General features: G+C 35.4%; 1 protein-coding gene across 1 annotated transcript in view; it reads right to left on the reverse strand.

Moving 5' to 3' along the window:
* Positions 1–8,728, reverse strand: part of LOC106883902 (UTP--glucose-1-phosphate uridylyltransferase) — a 54,621-nt gene that overhangs the window by 44,614 nt on the left and 1,279 nt on the right. The gene's annotated exons all lie outside the window — the stretch shown is intronic.

Below are 8,728 nucleotides of genomic sequence, written 5' to 3' on the forward strand. Positions count from 1 at the left end.
TGACAAAATCTTTAGCACATCGGGCAAAATGTTTAATGACATTTCATCTGTTTTCACATTCTGAGTTCACATTCTGCTGAGGTCGGCTTTGCTTTTCATCCTTTCAGGATCAATAAATTAAGTACCAGTGATACACTGGGTCAATGCAATCGACTAGTCCCCTTCCCACAAATTCAAGAAGGATTATTATTATTATTATTATTAAGTTGGCAAGCTGGCAGAAATGTTTTAGCACGGGTTTTCATGCGCTTAGCTTTTTCTGCGCTTGTTTCTCGTATGTTTAATTCCAGAATTTGTTGTATTTGGAATTCCCTTAGATATTCCTTTGCCTGTTTTGTTACTGAGTAAGATGCTTTCTTGCTTTCATGTTTTGAGACAAGTTTTAACATCCAGTCCTCAGAGTTTTTCAGGTAGGTGTCTAGGCCAATTGTGGAAATCTTCATTGTTAATGCCAGTTGTAAAAGTCCATGGCCTCCCTCTTTTATTGGCAGATAAAGTCATTCTATATCTGCCTTAGGGTGGTGCTTTCTAAGCATTGTCAACAGTTTTTGTATTTTTCTGTCAAGATTACATATTTCAGTAATTGACCAGTTAATGATATTGAAACTGTAAGTCACGACTGGTATGGCTAAAGCACCGATTGCTTCGATCCTGTTTCTTGCGTTTAGCTCTGTCTTGAGTATTGCTCTCACCCTGCGATAACATTCTCTCCTGATCCTTTCCCTCATCAAGGCAATGAACTGGTAGAATCATTATCACACTGAACAAAATACTTAGCAGCCTTTTGTCCATCTTTATACTTCGAGAGTTCAAATGTCATTGAGCTCAATAAGTACCAGTTGAGCACTAGGTTCAATGTAATTGACTAACCCCCCTCCTCAAAAATTTCAGGTTTCGTGTCTATAGTAGTAAGAATTATTACTATTATTATTATCATTATTCCACCGAGGTTGACTTTGCTTTTCATCTTTCGGGGTCGATGATATAAGTACACTGGGGTCAATGTATTCAACTAACCTAGTCCCCTAATATTTCTGGTCTTGTGTCTATAGTAGAAAGGATTATTATTGCTATTACTGAGTGAGAGAGCAGCTCATGCCATCAAAGTGATGCTAGGGTACAAATATACAATGTCCAATATGCCCTTCATGACTAGCTGTCTGATAAGGGTACAACAGGCACACACATCACATTTGCATATGCCAAACATGTTGGCCTCATATCAAGATAAACAGTACATGGCCTTCCAGGTGGGGTCCAATTAGAATTTTCTTCAGGTTGGCTCTGAAAAACAACGCTCTCCCTAGACCAGTGGTTCTCAACCAGAGTTCATATGGCCCCTGAGGGTCCATATAAGATTGGGGGTGGGGGGCACATAACAAAATAGTAAATTGGGGGTCCAAAATAGTATTTTATGGGCCCCTGAAAAAATTTTGCTTTAGATGTATGTATTGGTTTGTATTCTAAGAAACAGTTAGGTTTCTTTTCCTAACGTTTTACATAGGTCAACCTACATGAGTTAATGTGTGAAAAACAAAATAGGAATTTTGAATAAAGTTTCTAGAAAACTAGTTTTAAAACATCAAATGGCTATGGGTGTTGGCCAGAATAAAATAGTAAACAAAGGGGGTCTATAGATAAAAAAGATCATTGAGAACACCTGCTCTAGATTCAAGTTTTACACTGTGATATAAATCAACCATGACAAATCCTGAGTAATTGTGTTAGCAACATACCAATTATACAACTTTCAGGCGTAATAAACAAATGACATTATATAACAAAAAATGCTAGTTGCTTGAATATTGGACAGATCATGTTCTAGTATCAACAAAAGCATTGATAACGGATGGCTCGACTCATACATAGACATTTGTACAGAGTAGTTGAAAGATTATTATATATTATATAAATAGAATAGTTTATTCTTGATTGTCAAGTTAAGACAAATTTTAGAAATAAAATAAAAATGATAGTGTAGTATTCAAACAGAAACGTAAATCACAACTAAATAAACTTGCCAGAAAAACAGCTGCATTGTCAAGTTTGTGTTAATAAGGAGCTTGTCACTAATGTATTACATATAGCATAGTGTGTTATGTTTAATGTCGTGATTTAGTTATTAGAGTTAATATCACAATTGTAGGATTGTGGTTTTGATTCCAGGATTGGGTGGTGTGGTGAGTTTTTGAGCAAAACACTTTATTTTGCATTGCTCCAGTCGACTCTGCTGTAAATGATTTATCCTGCATTGGACTGGTATCTTGTTTTGGGGAATGTTGTGATTTTGGTCACTTACAAGTCATCTGCTTATGGAGCAGAGTGCCATTGATGTTGGGAATCTTGCTAAGAGATCACACCCAGAATGAGGAGATCAGGGATAGAACTGGAGTGAACGACATCGTTGCAGAATACCGCCATGCAAAAACTACAATGTGCCAGTCATGTCGGAAGGTTCATGGACAATCGGTAGACCCATGCAGTTGTTGAGTAGCACTGACATGAATGGAAGAGATCTCTTGGAAGACCTCCAATCAGGTGAGAAGATGATATAAGAAAGATGTTTGGAATAATGTGGAGGAGAATGGCAGGAGCATGTGGGTAATGGATCGACTGCTGGGGCCAGCAGAGCTGACTTGGCACCAGACAGCTGGGCTGATCCAGATGATCCAGGTGACAAATCATGCAAATCACATAACTGGCCCTATGAATCTTCAGATTCTAGATTGTAATGTTCCAGTGTCAGTGATTTACTTACTTATAACACCTGAGTTTACCTTAACTGAACAAACCTATGATCAAAATTACACTCAAGCCATGTCAGCTTGAAAAATGGATGTTAAATGATGACGATGATGATAATCCGATGTGAGGAAAGATAATCTCATTTTTAGCAAACAAGGGTGACAACCCCATGCATGTTATAGTCTTGTTAAGTTATAGGTAATTTTGGTTTTATAAAATCTCCTCAGGAAATAAGCAATATATAGAGAGGAAAGTGAATCTGATCTTTTGCTGATAGGTGTGTTAACTCTATGTATATTTCAGTTTATTAAACCTCTTTAGGAAATAGGAAATGTAGTGAACAGAAAGATAGCCTGATCTTTAGCAAAGGGGGAACAACTTTGGATATATTTCAGCGAGATTGTGTTAATAGACATCATCAGCAAATCATAGTTTGCTTATAAAGGGAGACATTTATGCATATACAAGGATTGTACAAACACTAGTGTGACAAAACAAGGTAAAGCCCATGGTTACACCTTTTTTAACAAAAAAAAAAAAAAGGAAAAAAAAGAAAAAATATGTATTGATGTCACCCAAAAATTGTGTTTGGTCATAGTTCAGCAAATATATATATATCTGTAGCATGAAATATTTCACAAGTGAATAAAGGTGATAATCAAAAACCAGCTTGAAATTTGAAACGATAGTGTGAATTGTGGATTATTTATTGAGTGTTTTATTGGGCAATTCATGACAAAAGAATAACTAGATTCATAACGTGCTAGGACAGGGTTTGTGAAAGACATTACATGTATAATTGTATAGAGCTGAACAAATTTTCACAACATTTAAATAAACATATTTCAAGAGTAAATACGTTACATGCCTTCTTTACAAAAAAAATTTCAAACAAAAAGTAGGCCTTAGAAGGCCTATGATAACAGAACCTATAAAAGCTTCCTACAGAATTTGCTTGAATGCTGAATTATTTCTCTCTCTCCACAAAACAATAGTCCAATAACCTCAGGTCAAAATATTCCCTATCTATATTAACAAACATATCAGCTGAAGCAAATTAATAACCATTACTTATTGAATGGTAGGACACTGGGTGTTTTTAGTGTTTTTTTTTTTTACTTTGTTCTGAAATTCACATGTTCATTTGTAATTATTCCATACTTACAAAGACACACCTTATAATTAACCAGAGCTTTATTTTAATGAATGGAAGTTAAGTTTAGACTATTCCGGCAAACACAGAGGAAAACAATTCTGTATTGGTTTACAAGGAAAAGGAAATGGTTCTCAAGGTTTTTAAGTACAAAAGAAACTGTGAGAAATAAGGCCAAAAGAAATATTTATTCAAATATTAACACCATTCTCACTTGTGATTAGTGTTCACTTTACATCTACATATATATACATCTATATATATATATACATCTATATATATATATATCGCCTGACTGGCCTTGTAGGGTTTTCGAGCGAGATCGTTGCCAGTGCCCCTGGACTGGCTCTTGTGCGGGTGGCACATAAATGACACCATTTCGAGCGTGGCCGTTTTCATGCGGGTGACACGTAAAAGCACCCACTACACTCTCTGAGTGGTTGGCGTTAGGAAGGGCATCCAGCTGTAGAAACTCTGCCAAATTAGATTGGAGCCTGGTGTTGCCATCCGGTTTCACCAGTCCTCAGTCAAATCGTCCAACCCATGCTAGCATGGAAAGCGGACGTTAAACGATGATGATGATGATGATGATGATTTATTCCAAATCTATTGAATTTACAGAGACAAAACGCTTATTACATGTATCTTTAATACATTTTGATTTTTTTTTCTAAGTGCAGTATCTAGGACATTTTACAGGGCTTCCAAGTCGTACGAGAAGAGAAAGGAGAGGCCCTTACTCTCAGACAAAGTGGTGACCTTGCTTGAACACTCACCACTAAAAGCACTCAAGGACCAGGTAATTGTGTTAAACAGAGTGACAGTTTAACACCCTTTCATTAAAATATTGCAGGAATTGTACTCCTACTTGCAACTAGTAATCATATTAAACCTAAACTGAGTTCCAATCCATGGAGTTTACAGGAAAAAAATTATTATTATTGAAAGTGAGTGGGCAAAATGTTAGAGTGTCAGATAAGTACTTTGTAGCATTCCCTCTGGCTCTTTACGATCTTAGATCAAATTCTAGTGAGGTCAACTTTGCCTTTCATCCTTTCGGGAATCAATAAAATAAGTACCAGTAGAACACTGGGTTTGATGTAATTGACTTACTACCTCCTCTGAAAACTGCTGGATTTGTGTCAAAGTTTGAAATAATAATAATAATAAATTAAATACCAATGAAACATAGGGGTTGATGTAATCAATTAGTCCCCTCCACCAAAATTTTAGGTCTTGTGCCTATAGTAGAATGGATTATTATTATTATTATTATATGTTTGGCTTTTGCTTTGTATTTGTACAAGTTGGCTCTAAGTCTCACTCAGAGACCTCGATAGACAGCAAGTTAGAAGTTCAAGTTGGTGTTATGGCTAGGGTGCCATATTTTTGGTTTTGCACAGAGTAGTGTTCTAGAAAATGTCTACCAAAACATAAGTAAATTAGAAGTTTGTTTTAGAAGTAATTTGATTAAAGGATGATAGTCTGATGTTAAGACGACAGTAAAAGGGGTTTGCTATTATGTACATTGAATAAGGATTTTGACACTGTTTACAGATTAAAATGTTTTGGGAATTACATGGACAAAATTTTATGTAGGATATGAACAGTTCCCGTGAACACTAGTTTTTTCATTTCTTTGATTTTTGGATTTCCTGATATCTGAGATAGATAGCAATCAGCCCCTTTTGCTATTATTATTATTAGTAGTAGTATTCAACTTGATTCAGTTTTGGCCTTATTACTGGTAGAATTTATGTGGATAGTGGGTTACTACTAGTAACCTTAGATATCCACAAGCTTTCGATAATCTTTCAAGTGCTCAAAACTCTTCCAATAATCTTTCCTGTTTCTAAAAGGTAAACTTTCTGTAGAAACTCTACAGGACATTCCATTCCAGTCTCCTTTAACCATTCATTCGTCTACATCATTGACTTGTGTCTCGGAGGGGAACTATTTAGATTTTACCTTTATACTGATAATTGAAAATAATTCTTTGTAAAATTTTTTTCATGAGTAAAGGTGTTTAACAAAATCAAAAATTATTTATGATTCAACCCAATATCCTATTGCACCAATTATTACAGACACAACCTTTACAGTTTTTATTATTATTATTATTATTGAAGGCATCACATACTATTCAATATTGTGATGTTGCAGTCTGAAGATATTGTGTATACTAGGGATTTGTACTACCTGTCAAGTCAAAACAAGGACTTCAGACATACAGTACTTTGTGCAGTATGCATGCAATTCCAAGTAAAGCCATTTTATGTAGTTGTTATTATTAATTATTATTATTATTAATATATGTTTGACTTTTGCTTTGTATTTGTACAAGATGTCTCCAAGTCTCACCCAGGGACCTCAAAAGACAACAAGTTAGAAGTTCATGTTGGTGTTATGCCTAGGGTGTCATATATTTGGTTTTGGACATATTTGGTTTTGCACATTCAAGAGAATGTTTAAGAAAACATGAAAATTATGAGTTTGTTTTAAAATTTGAGATTACATAGACAGTATTTTACATAGAATATGGGCAGTTCCCATGAGCACTATCTTTTGAATTACTGCCATTATTATTATTATTATTATTATTATTATTATTATTATTATCATTATTATTAATAATGATAATAATAATAATAATAATAATAATAATAATAAGGCAGTGAGCTGTCAGAATCATTAGCACACTGGACGAAATGCTTAATGGTATTTCGCTTGTTGCTCCGTTCTGAGTTCAAACTCCACTGAGGTTGACTTTACCTTTCATCCTTTTGGGGTCAATAAATTAAGTACCAGTTGAACACTGAGGGTCGATGTAATCGTCTCATCTCCTCTCCTAAAATTGCTGCCCTTGTGGAAGAATTTCAGACTATTATTATTAATATTAATATTATTATTACTATCATTACATACATTATTAATAATAATTATTATGTGGGGATGCATGGCCTAGTAGTTAGGGTGCTACACTCACCATCATGAGATTGTGGTTTCAATTCCTAAACCAGGTGGTGAGTTGTGTTCTTGAGCAAAACACTTCCTCTTGCATTGGTCTGCAATCACTTTGACATCTGACATTTGATACACCGTGCACCTGTTCAGGTAACATTGATTTGGAGGGAATGTATGTCACATACATTTGATCACTATAAACAGATCATTAGTGCAACACTCATATGTTATCTTTGATGGGAGAGTCCATCATTATTATTATTATTATTATTAAGGCAAGCTGGCAGAATTATTAGCAAACCAGGCAAAATGCTTGGTAACATTACATTCTGAGTTCAAGTTCTACCATGGTCAACTTTGCTTTTCTTCCTTTTGGGGTTGATAAAATAAACACCAGTTGAGCACTGGGGTCAATATAATCAACTTGCCCCCTCTCCCAAAATTGCTGGCCTTGTGCTACAATTTGAAACCATTAATGTTATTATTATTATTTGAAGGCAGCAAGCTGGACGAAACGCTTAGCAGTATTTCACCCGTTGGTACATTCTGAGTTCAAATTCTGCTGAAGTCAACTTTGCTTTTCATCCTTTCGGGGTCAATAAATTAAGTACCAGTTGCATACTGAGGTCAATGTAATTGACTAGTCCCCTCCCCATAAATTTGAGGACTTGTGCCTCCAGCTGGAAGGATTATTATTATTATTATTATTATTATTATTATTATTAACTTAATAAGAGGAGAAAAGACAATGTCTTTTGAAGGTCTTCAAGATTAATAAGAGGAAGAAGGGAGAATTTTCTTCTCAGAATGGAAATTTGACCTAAATACTTGCAACAGGGTGAATTCCACCAAAGGCAACCATGTGATATTAAACCAGGCAACAAATTAAGTTTGCCCAGTGCTTTCTAAAGTAAGGGGCACACAAGCTACTTGCCTAGGGGCACCATAGATGTAAATGGGGATGAGGGTATAGAGAAGGGCCTAGAGCTTATTTATGTATGCCATGGCTGCACATCGAAAGTTTTCAGTGCATGGCTTTTTTTCTGACTGTGGGGCTATAATGCTGCCAAGATGGCTCTTCCCTACCACCCAAGGACATTAACACGGTCCTTCCAAAGGGTTTCTCATCACAGTTTCCATCTACAAAATTTTACTCCCAAGGTCCCAAGGTGCTGGTGTCACATAAAAATAACGTGTGCCAGTGCCATGCAAAAACACACCCAAGCTGGTGCCACATAATAAGTGCCCATGCTGATGCCATGTACACATATACTGATAGATAGATAGATAGATAGATAAAGAGATTGGGGTAGAGTTGTTTATTTACTTTATGCACCAGTAGTCTTGTAACAACCATAATGTGTCATCTCATTTATGATCTTTAATTGATTTTTATCAACCCCACCCAACACGATAGCGATTTTAGCCAGCTACATATTTTATCGAACTCTTATTTTCTGAACCATTAACTGGCCATAAAGGGACAAACCTTATATATATAACTAATGAAAATATGATGTAAATAATGTATATCTAAGATGAGCTGTCTGCACAACTTTCGTTCTGTCAACCAAATTCCATTGATAACTAACAATAGTTCAGCTCTAGGCTATGGGACAGACGGGGACCTCTTTGAATGGACGTTATGTGTTTTGTATTCTTTTTCTCTCTTACTTACTTCATAAAAAATTTTGTCATGAGCTCCGAATTAATTCTCAATTAGTTCTGGATCTGCTTCGGTGAAAATCGTTCAGATGAAGTGGAATGTGCCCCTGTTTATATATACACACGCGACCGCACACACATATATATTATATGTACATAAATATCTACACAGTATATATATATATATATATATATATATAT

This window comes from Octopus bimaculoides, chromosome 17 (assembly GCF_001194135.2).
Source record: "Octopus bimaculoides isolate UCB-OBI-ISO-001 chromosome 17, ASM119413v2, whole genome shotgun sequence".
In the NCBI taxonomy this organism is placed as follows: domain Eukaryota; kingdom Metazoa; phylum Mollusca; class Cephalopoda; order Octopoda; family Octopodidae; genus Octopus; species Octopus bimaculoides.